The sequence below is a fragment of the Patella vulgata genome, chromosome 2 (assembly GCF_932274485.2).
Source record: "Patella vulgata chromosome 2, xgPatVulg1.2, whole genome shotgun sequence".
Taxonomy (NCBI): Eukaryota; Metazoa; Mollusca; class Gastropoda; family Patellidae; genus Patella; species Patella vulgata.
The window spans coordinates 56,427,989-56,440,573 of record NC_065880.2 but is presented as its reverse complement, the minus strand read 5'-3'; the positions used below and the strand labels follow the sequence as shown (position 1 = coordinate 56,440,573).

General features: G+C 37.3%; 1 protein-coding gene across 1 annotated transcript in view; it reads left to right on the top strand.

Annotated features, from left to right (window-relative positions):
• The window catches only part of LOC126811157 (tubby-related protein 4), a 321,131-nt gene that overhangs the window by 132,066 nt on the left and 176,480 nt on the right, over positions 1 to 12,585 (top strand). The gene's annotated exons all lie outside the window — the stretch shown is intronic.

The window sequence follows — 12,585 nt, the reverse complement described above, 5'->3', positions numbered from 1 at the left end:
TACGGATATTTGTGTTTTGCAGTATAAGGATGGTAATATTTAGTACAAAACAAACTTTACTGACGAGTTTAATGATCTTCCTAGACGTAATAAAAGGTGTCCTCCGTCAGAGGAGATCTCCACTCAAAAAAGAGACGGTGTATCAACCCATACACCGAGAAAACAAGGTATATAACTGACTTATACCAAATACTTTTTCGAGAAAAAGAGATTTTTTTCTATTTTTCCCAATTTCCAAAGCATTTTTCATTTCACAAATTTATCAAAGTTTCCCATTCAGAGCCCCTCAATCATCTCATCGCAAATGCTTATTTCTACTCAGGTAAATGATGTCAGTACATCTCACGTGCATTTCATGGTTTAAATCGGGTCAGGGAATATGTTCATAACAGGGCTATTGATTGGTTGAGAAAAGCAAACGTCATCCAATTATATTGTACAATAGCCATTTCTGGTTGTTTTCCCTAAATTCAGGCTGTAGTGGATGGCAGAAAATGAATGGGGAATTTGACAAGAATCCGACTTTATAATGTCACAGATGTATATTCCGGAGACCGAGAATATCAGTTCTGCAAGCGATGTCGATGATCGCGAAGATTTTGAGCTAACTCGCAATCACCGCGAGAACCAATTTAGAAGCCCCATCTATCACAGAACAAGAAATTCAAGCCATGCAAAGCAGAGGAGTCGAAAAATTCCAATTGGTGTATTAGTATTTATGATTCTTAGGGGTGTTCAAGAAATAGTTCCGTACACAACAATGGAGTAACTACAAGTAAACGCTCCCCCCCCCGGTTCTACCTCTGTCGGCAGACATCTGATATTCTCGATAATTGGATGTGTAGATTTGTTTGTGAAATCAATAGACAAAAAGTCACCAAATCCAGCTAGTACATTAAAGAATATATGCATAGGAATATGGTGACACTTGTGAGATCAGTACAAGAGATTTGATTTGAACTTTTATGATGATAAGCAAGGTACCTTTGCTAATTTCCGTGCTACATTACATTAGACGCACAGATGAAATCATTAAATTCGCGAGGTATTGGCATCCACAAAAAAACAAGCACAGCCATTAAATAAAAACGAGTTGGAATTGTTGAGTTCTCAAGTTTTTAGTGTAGAAAATCTCAATGGGATTAATTTATAATAGTAAAATATTTGGATAATGTGCTGCGGATGAGCATAAACCGCGACAAAATGTGAAACTGCGACAAAATGTGAAAAGTGTTAGTGTAGAAAATGCCAAGGGATTAATTTATAATAGTAAAATATTTGGATTACGTGCTGCGGAAGAGCATAAACCGCGACAAAATATGAAAGTTTTTAGTGTGAAAATGCCAAGGGATTAATTTATAATAGTAAAATATTTGGATTACGTGCTGCGGATGACCATAAACGGCGACAAAATGTGAAAGTTTTTAGTGTAGAAAATGCCAAGGGATTAATTTATAATAGTAAAATATTTGGATTACATGCTGTGGATGAGCATAAACCGATATCAAAATGTAAAGAAATGTGAGACAAAATGTAAGAATATGACCGAGAGTGGCGCACATTCGAAAAGTGCTGAGAAAGTTGAAAATGTTGACTCTTTTACCATAATATGTTCAAAACGGGTTGGTGATGTTCAAATAAATATGACTCTTTTACCATAACATGTTCAAAATGGGATGGTGATGTTCAAATAAATATGTAAAACAGGATTTTGTTATTTATGTCCCTTTTCAACTGGCACGGCCACTTTTCAACTGATACACGATACCCTCCCCTTTTCATCAAAGAGTCGAGAAAAAGTATGGGTATAAGTTATACAATATATACTATTCAAAAAAAGTAGGGGATATTTGATTTTTAAGTGTTATTAAAGTCACCTAATGAAACTGACGAAGAAACAAATGACAAAATGAAATGAAGTTCACATTCATTGATTTATTCCAAATGATCGTTAGACTAAGTAAGGCACAGACTGACCATTATAAGGGTAAAATGATACCCGGGGTCAAACAGCAAAGTTACCACAGCATCACAACCAAGTCAGTAACGGGTAAATCCTCCTCTGTTTGCCAAACAAGCATTGATCCGACGTGGCATACTCCTAATGAGACGTCTAAGGTCATTTTGGTCCAGATTGTCCCATTCCTGTTGCAACGCAGCAGCAAGTTCTTGGACATTGGCAGGACGTTGTTGACGTTGACGTAACCTCTGTCCAAGCATGTCCCAGACATGCTCGATGGGGGAGAGGTCGGGACTCAGTGCTGGCCAAGGTAATGTGGTGATGTTCTGTTGTTGGAGGTAACCTGTAACGATCCTGGCCCTGTGACATCTTGCGTTGTCATCCTGGAAGATGAAACGGCGGCCATGACGTCGTGCGAACGGCACAACATGGACTGCCAAGATGTTGTCCCGGTAGTACTGGCCTGTAACACGCCCTGCAACAACATGTAAAGCCGTTCTTCCAGCAACAGTGATGCCTCCCCACACCATAACAGAACCACCCCCAAATCGATCATGTCTGATGACGTTAACGTCTTGGAAGCGCTCGTTTCGACGACGCCACACCCTCCTACGTCTGTCCAAAAAATCAACAGTGAACCTTGACTCATCTGAAAACATCACATTGCTCCAGCGTCGATTATCCCAGTGTTGACGATCCCAACACCAACGACGTCTTGCCTGAATGTGATGATCTCTCAAACAAGGGATCACGCGAGGACGTCGGGCGCGAAGGTGACCCCTATGCAGTCGATTCCGAATCGTCTGGCCACTCACTCTCACACCAGTGTCTGTTTGAAGACGAGCGCTGATCTGATTTGCTGTGATGACACGATTTCTCAAGGCCAAGGTACGGATAAATCGATCCTGGGCTTGAGTTGTCGCCCTTGGTCGACCTGAGCGTGGTCTGTCCTGTACAGATTGTGTATCACGGTATCTGGACCATAGCCTGCTTATGACAGACTGAGAAACATTCATCGTCCGTGCCACAACCGCCTGTGTTGTGCCGATCTGTAGCATGCCAAGGGCACGTAACCTTTCATTTTGGGTAAGCCGACGCATATCAAAATTTGTTTTCTGGTCACTAAAACAATTAAACTGATGTTTCCACCCTGGAATTCAATGCCACAATGACTGTAACATTCAAAGTCAGAGTCGTGCAAATCTTGGGTTGGACCCCCATGATGATCCCAAGCATCACCTGCATTCCATGCGGTAGCTATTGGTGCGTTTCGGCGTCACATGTAACTGGAAATGTTTCTTCTGTTGGGTTCTATAGTGACTTTTTTCGTAGTCATTTGTATATTTTAGTATTATGCCCCCAAAATCAAATATCCCCTACTTTTTTTGAATAGTATATAACATTAGAACTATGGCAATTTAAACAATTAGATTTAATATGAAATTTTTTTAAAGTCTATACTGGTAATGTGACTGGTGGTTTCAACAGTAGCACACTCTTTACATTTAGATCTATTACATGGTTTGCATCCTCTATAAAAAACACTGTAAATTACAGGCACTTCAGGTGTTTCAGTCTATTCACTTGTATCAAAGTTGTATCAATTGACCAATAGTCTTACATTTCTTCTGGGATATTACAATTTTTGATTTATCCAACAGTTTACTATTGGTCAATTGATACCATGTAATAGACCTAAATATCTTGGTTCCTTTCTATTTTCGTACATATCGAATTATAACTTCCTGAATTTTTGGCCCTGATCGTATGATACCAGGCCTTCACGTAAAAGGAGCGTGATCGCTCTCGCTCTCCTGGACGCGCCTGGATGTCAGTCGAGGTGCGCTTTTTATAGCTCTCCTCAATATCTAATTTGACTCCCCTCAAAGAAAATAATCAGAAAAAATATACTGATAACGAAAAATACTGTCAGTATCATATCGACAATCTACTTGCTTGTCGCCTACAATAACAGTCATACCTTAGTGAGAATCGGCCGTCCGGTTCATAATCCGAGTAATTAGCACATTTAACGGTAATTTTGATAATTCGGCAAAAAACAATACAAGCCTGCTGGTTATTCATAACAGGTCCACTAAGTTTCCTTTGTAATAATAAACCATGTGGCGAAGGAAGACATCTCGCTCTGCATGGATTGTGAATCTCGTGCTTCGCGCCCCGTCTTCGACTCTCGATCCGTACGAATTCTAGGTAGATATGAAAATAATAATTTGGATAATGCATTTTATGGTTTCACTGACCTGTTGTTAGTAAAATTTAAATATTCATTGAATAATCCCTGATAGAACACCGGATATCCCGAGAAACTGATATAAATAATATATTTTTCCGTCAAGATGTTCAATGCTTTCAGATTCCTGATAACACTTGACATGCATGCATTGGATGGAATTAGGTCAATAAACCAGCATTGCTAGATTTAGTTTTAAATAGTGTTTTAGTTTTATTCAATTTTATTTTTTACACATGCTGACAGGGATTTATTCTTAAAAATATTGCCCTTTTTATTTAAAGGGACAATAACACTCTTGCTGGCTTGAAAGCTCCAGAAAATAAATAATATCTCTATCTAAGTACTAGATGTTTAAGTGTCCTACCTGTTGTGTAAATTATCCATTACATCCTATTTTACTTGTCCAGAGGGTTCGAAAATATTTTTAAATCAAAGTTTCATTTGAAAAGGTTTACGTTAGACGTTTCAAACCATTATGTTTCAAAATTTTTAAATAAGGTGTGTTAAGATGAAATTTTTATCATCAATTAATTGAAATATTCTAAAATAGTACAAATTGTTGACCAGAATAAAGATTTGGACATATTATTCAGTTACAACAAGAGTGGTATTGAGCCTTTAAGGCCATGGCATAGTTGTACGGAATTTTATTTTATATAAAGCAATTTCAATCATGGGAGTCACGTGATCATTGTGTCGCTTGTCTTTCATCCACGAATGAATAAAAACATTGTAAGTTACGTGATAGACAAAACATTAATTTGTGTTTTAAATATGAAGAAATGTCATGCTGTCGCATCAGCTTATTTTCGCCGTAGTAGATAAATCCTAATTTTGATCGACTGATGATATCCGTTTATCCATCAAAGAAACGAAGACAGTAGTCTATTTAGGAATATTACTGACTTGAACTTGTTGAAGTCGGATATTAAAGTTAACGGGAGCTTCGAATTACCCTGTTTCTTACCGGGACCTCATTTGACCCAATTCTGGCCGTTTGGTTTCGAAATGGATTTAAATCTCTGGACTTTATCACAAATGCTAACAAAGCTCTCATCAAGAGATTCGGGAGAGCTTTCTCGGGAGAGCGATTTCCCCTTTTTCTAATTTCAGGAGAGCTTTTTTTGACTCCAGGAATTTATTCACGTGAAGGCCTGTTGTATGAAAAATCGGGTTTTATACGCCCACATTGAAATTTGGACGCATATTGCCGTCGCCCCGTCCGTCTGTCGGTCGGTCGGTCCGTCGGTCCATCGTCCACAGTTTCTAGTGAACGCTCTAACGCCAAAAGTTATCATCCAATGGTTTTAAAATTGATATATGTTGTTTAAATTAGTGAGATGAAGAAGCCTATTTAATTTCAGCAATTTCCGTTTATTACGTCTAGAGTTATGGCCCTTGTTTCACTTTATTGAACCTTGTGAACGCTTTAACGCCAAAAGTTATCATCCGATCTTTCTGAAATTTATATGCATTATTTAAATTAGTGAAACAAAGAAGCCTATTGAATTTCAGCAATTTCCATTTACTTCATCTAGAGTTATGGCCCTTGTTTCACTTTATTGAACCTTGTGAACGCTGTTAACGCCAAAAGTTATCACCCAATCTTTGTGAAATTTATATGTATGATTTAAATTAGTGAAATGAGGAAGCCTATTGAATTTCTGCAATTTCCGTTTATTACATCAAGAGTTATGGCCCTGGTTTCACTTTATTGAATCTTCTGAACTTTCTAATGACAACAGTTATCATCTGATCTGTTTGAAATTGATATGCATCATTTAAATTAGTGCAACGAAGAAGCCTATTGAATTTCAGCAATGTCCGTTTATTACGTCTAAAGTTATGGCCCTTGTTTCACTTTATTAAACCTTGTGAACGCATTAACGCCAAAAGTTATCACCCAATCTTTGTGAAATTTATATGCATGATTTAACTTAGTGAAACGAAGAAGCCTATTGAATTTCAGGAATTCCTGTCAATTACTTCTAGAGTTATGGCCCTTGTTTCAGTTTGTAGAACCTTGTAAACCCTCAAACGACAAAATTTATAATCTGATCTGTATGGAACTGTCTTGTAAAGGCCCCCAATTACCTACAAAGGAATAAATATCTGACAACCCTTGTCGACGGCTCGGACGATTTAGCTGCTGTGGGAGTATGTTTCGTTGCCTGGCAAACCATCTTTAGCTTGTGGTCCCTCCAGAGGTCACAATTATTATCCGATTTAAAAAAACGTTTGAATATATCACCATTACACCAAAAGAATGGTTGAGTTCGAATTTCATGAAAATCAGACCAAAATTGCCGAACAAAATGGCCGCCTGTCGTACGCAAATAGTGTAAACATCTGGTATATCAAAGTTGGGGACCCTCTAGAGGTCACAATTTTGATCTGTTTTTTATGAAACTTGAAATGCAAGTTTGTAACCCAAAGATCTTGGTTTCTTTCAATATTCGCGCATATTGGATCGTAACTTCCTGAATTATGGCCTCTGATTGTACGCGAAATCACGTAATGGCCCTATTACGCTTCCGTAGAATTAACGGAGGGGGGAAAGAGTATTGCGTTTATACTCAGCTCTGATAAAAAAAAAACATGTCTTCTCTTCATAAACTGGCAGTATTGACCTAAATAAATGAATGAGTGAATGTTGTTTATAGCACGTCGACACTGTAAATCATGTCAATCTACGTGTTATCGCCGATAATCTGCTTATGTTTTGGGAGTACTCCTAAGTGATCGGATAGGTTGCTCCCACACCTTGTCACTAAGATAGCAGAGAATGGGACTCAAACCCTCGACACCATTGATGGCAGACCAAGGCATAGCCTATCGGCCATCTGACCCTCTCCCAAAGAGTCGCCTTCTAGGACACGCTAATGGGGCGATGGACACATTCTACTATCTAACCCTGTACTATTGACCTGTAAAATAATGCACTATAAAAATTTTATATTTATTTTACATTGTTTCTTGAAGTACCTGGTAACGTCCAGGGTTCTAAAGGGTGGGGGTGGGGGATGGCAGAGATGTCCTAGGGGGCAGATGTTCCAGAGAAAAAATGTCCGGGGGTGGGGGGAATGCTGGGGTAGATGTCCTTAGGGGGGGGGGGTAGATGTCCCAGGGGGGGCAGATGTCCTGGGGGGCAAATGTCCGGTGAGTAAAAGTCCAGGGGTAGATGTCTTAGGAGGGAAGATGTCTTCAGGAGGAAATGTCCTGGGGGTAAAAGTCCTAAAAGGGGGGGGGGGTGTATCCAGGGGCAGATGTCCAGCGGGGAGATATCCAGGTGGGGTGGGGGGGTGAATGTCGTGTATTATGTCAATAAAGACTATTTTTAGAACTGGGAACTAGGACGTTTGATTCGTCATTACGCACCACATTTAATTTTTTTTTTTGTACTTCAAAAAGATTTTCTATAGGACTCAAAGGAAACCTGCGTGATCGAATAGGCTACTCCTAGTCTTGTCATTCAGGTCGGCGAGAACAGGATTCGTACCTCGACCCCATTGATGACAGACCGACCACCCGACCACCGTCAAAACTGTTGGACTAGTAAAATAGAATTTAATGAGATGATTTAATCTAAAGGCAGAACACTAACACTTAAAAATTCAAGTTAGTATCTTGAAAATTCAGGTTAGTAACTTGAAAATTCAAGTTAGTAACTTGAAAAATTGACAATGGAATAATAAAAAAAACATGTGGCCCTATTAGGCTTCCGTAGGTTCGAATGTATCACTGTTACACCATAATGTTTTTTGTGTTCGAATTTCGTGAACATTGGGCCAAAATGGCTGCCCCTCATACGCAAATAGTGTAAACATCTGGTAAATCAAGGTTGTGGACCCTCTAGAGGTCACAATTTTGATCCGATTTCGATGAAACTTGAAATCCATGTTTATAACCCAAAGATATTGGTTCCTTTCTATATATTCGTGCATATTGGACCATAACTTCCTGAATTATGGCCCCTGATTGTACAAAAAATCGGCGTTTTTAGCTTGTGGATCCCATAGAGGTCACAATTTTTATCCGATTTAAAAAAACGTTTGAATATATCACTGTTGCACCCTAAGGATGGTTAAGTGTGAATGTCGTAAAAATCGGACCGAAACTGACGGTCAAAATGGCGGCTCCTCGTTCGCAAATAGTGTCACAATATTGTATCAGGGTTGTGGACCCTCTGGAGGTCACAATTTACATCTGATTTTGATGAAACTTGAAATGCATGTTTATAACCCAAATATCTTTGTTCCTTTCTATTTTCGTACATATCAAATTATAACTTCCTGAATTATGGCCCCTGATTGTACGAAAAATCACATTTTTAGCTTTTCCGATTTTAGAAAAATAAGGTTGAATTCGTATTTCGGGAAAATCGAAATGCAACTGCCCGACAAAATGGCCGCTCTTTGTACGCAAATTGTGTAGAAGTGTGTAATACGAAGGTTGTGGACCCTCTAGAGGTTACAATTTTTATCCGATTTTGATGAAACTTAAAACATATCTTTATATCCCAAAGATCTCTCTCCCTTTTAATATCTGCACGTTTCAGGACATAACGTACTGAATTATTGCCCTTGATTGTACAAAAAATAATGTTTGTTTTTAGCTTGTTCCCTATCCATCTCTTGCAAAATGTGGGCGTATCCTGCCTGGCAGCCGCTGGTTTCACCTTTAAATCAAAATGGCGCAAATACAAATCCAAAACAAAAAATTTAAGACGGACATATTTTGCATCTTTAGTAGGAGCATTCTGCATCTTGATCTATTAGATTTGTATAAAACCCATAAACTGAAATTAAATTGCAAAAAATCTTAAAAAGTGATCCTGACAAAATTGGTTATTTCTTGGCAACGGAAGATGTTAGAAATGCATTTTTGATATCTATATGATCTTATTGATTTATTCTATTTGTCAACTAAAACCAAATAGCAAAATTTTATATGAAAAATGAACATCGCTCATTTCAAAAAAATATTTGTTTTGGGGGCTAAAAATACAGTTTTTGCCAAAATGAAATTATTTCCAGTGATACTAAAAATGTTCAATTAGTTTTATGAAATGATCAATGGCATTAGGCATTACATGGTATAAAATTTATGAAAATCGAATAATAATTGACACTTTTATGGACCAAAAACCTTGAAAAGTGACTTATAGAAAATCGTCTATTTCCCCGCAACTGAACAAGTTACAAACCATTTTGTGATATCTATATGACAGTATTCTTTCTATTTATCTGTTGATTTAAACTGAAAGTTAAACTTTTTAAAATGTATCAGTTAAAAAAAATAGTGATTTTAAATTTCAAAAATAAAGTTTTTGATAAAATGGCGCCACTTCCCATGTCAATTTTGAATTGTAATCAATTTGATATGAATTCTGACTTTTTAAGTAGATCGAGGCATTTGTCATCTAAGCTTCAACTACAGGGATACTTGCGAACTAAACTTATTAAAACCTTTAAAAAGTTTTATGGGCGTCATATTGACTTGATTGGTTAAAATAACATGTCTCTCTCGGCTATTATTCTAGATATATTTAATTGACGCGTATACAATCTCCCTGATTATGTCTGTCTACTACATCGTTAACACTGTTCATCACGTGCATTTTGCATACCGATAGTCTATTGGCCAATCACGCTATTTTACCTAGATTTCGCCTAATAGTTTGGATGCAGCTATGGCGGGTGTGGCGCCAGGCAGGGTAAGCTTACTCTTCCGGACACCTGTTACCACTGTTTGTCGTGTATTTTGTACACGGTGAACAGTCCATATGCTGATTACACTATTTTGCCTTATTACACTATTTTGCCTATACCGTTTTTTTTAGGACTTCGAATTTTGTCTAATGGTTTGGATTGTTCGTACTTGGTTTTATTTTATTTGTTTTATGCATCTAGTGGTGTCACTTTTATGAAAATCCAATAATATTTGACTATTTTACTAGCAAAATAACATGAAAAGTGACTCATGCAAAATTGCCTATTTCTCAGCAACTAATCATATTACAAACTTATTTTAACATACATTGTCTTCGTGTGGATTAATACTACAAATTTATGAAAGTTACAAAAAAATATTTTATTAATGAAGACGCTGACTGGGTTGTAAATAGCTTAATTTCACACCTTTTTATACGCCCACATTTTCATGTGGACGTATATTGTCGTCGACCCGGTCCGTCCGTCCACAATTTGTTTCTGGACACTGTACAGGTAACAATTTTTATCCGAATTTGACGAAACTTGAAGTGTAGGTCTATCTCCCAAAGAGGGAGTCAGGTGGCTAAGTGGGTAAGATGCTGGCTCGCTAGTCTGGATGTCGGATGTTCGATCCCTGCATTGGCCGAGAAAGTTCATCCAGATTTTCCGGCGTGGTTCCCCCCTGTCAGTGATGCAGGTCGGAGGACCTGACAAGGACAACTGTCTGGTCATTTGGATGATACGAAAAACAGAGGTTCTGTGTACATATTGGCGTGCACTTAAAAGATCCCTTGACAGTTGGAATTCGATATAAGAGTAGGCCGTAGTGCTGCTGTCCGGGCAAAATTTCCCTCATAGCACACTCTATGGCGTATGCCCGTCTTCATTAGCCAGTTCAGAGCAGAACAGTAGAACATTAAACCCCATTTCATTTTATTTCCCAAAGATCTTGATTCCTTTTGATATTGGCATGTATCGGACGATAATGGATTATGCCTCCTGATTGTACGAAAAATCACGTTTTTAGCTTGTGGACACCCTAGAGGTCACAATTTTGATCCGATTTTGATGAAACTTGAAATGCATGTTTATAACCCAAAGGTCTTGGTTCCTGTTGATATTTGCGCATATCGGATCGTAACTTCCTGAATTATGGCCCCTGATTGTACAAAAAATCACGTTTTTAGATTCTGGTCCCTCTAAGTCACAATTTTTAGCTCTGTTTAGCCTTAGCTCGAAATGTTAATCATTGAACTCTGTCAAGACATTCACCTAATGAACATCAAGTTTAAACATTCTACCTCAATTAAAAGCAAAGTTAATTGTTATGTTCCAAAGTCTTGACCAATCAAATTGCTTATCGATCCTTAGCCTAAGCAGAAAATTCTCATCATCAAACTTAGTCATGGTAATGATATAATGAATCTATAATCAGAGTTTCATCACTCACACTTAAAGATATACATTATGGGAGATTCGATAACGAGTTGGCGGTTCTCACTATAATAGTTAAAAACTAGATAATGTAAAGGCAATTTGCTGAAAATTTCATTCCAATTGATCCACTATGAACCAAGAACTAAGCGGTTGAAATTTCCGGCTAGCCTTGGTCATCATTACTAAAGTCAGTACGATAAACAGCATAGTCTCGATTATCCATTTAATCGTTAAATCGTGAAGGAAAGTTATACAGTAAATCGGATCATAATGCACTAGATATCGCAGGCTAGCGATGCCATCTAGAGTTGATTATGGTCTGGATAGGTTATTTAATTATCTAATTAATAATGTAGATAACAGATTTAGCTCTTGCATAATGTATGTTTAATTAAAACCAAAGTTATTGGCCCCCAAAGCATCAACCAATCAGATTGCTTATCTCTGCTTACCCTAAGCAGAAAATGCTCATCTTCGAACTCCATCAAGGCATTCGCCTAATAAACACCTACACCAAGTTTGAACGTTTAAGCTCAATTAGAAGGAGAGTTATTGTGTTCCAAAGTCTCGGCCAATTAAATTGCTTATCGCTCTGCTTACCCTGAGCAGAAAATGCTCATTATCGAACTTAGTCAAGGTAATGATGTAATGAAACTATACACCAAGTTTCATCACTCTCACATAATTAGAACTAAAGCATCAACCAATCAAACTGCTTATCTCTGCTTACCCTAAGCAGAAAATGCTCATCTTCGAACTTCATCGAGTCATTTGCGTAATAAACACCTACACCAAGTTTGAATGTTCTAGCTCAATTACAAGGAAGGTTATTGTGTTCCAAAGTCTTGGCCAATCAAATTGCTTATCACTCTTCTCCACTGTTATAATGGAGAGTTATGAATATTTATTATAGTAAAAAATATATACCATGTATTTATTTTTTTGTTATTAAAAAGTTAATGATGAGAAGAGGAAGAAATAATATTTATTATAGTAAAAAATATATACCATGTATTTATTTTTTTGTTATTAAAAAGTTAATGATGAGAAAGGAAGAAAAATATAATAATATAAATCGATGTTATATTAGATGACAGTAGTATTAATGAGATAGATTAGCTGATAGTTCTATATATAAGGTCTAATGGGAATGCATATTATCATACATATACCTAAATATGACAATAACCATCATTCTAATTTGCTTTTTACAAAATTGT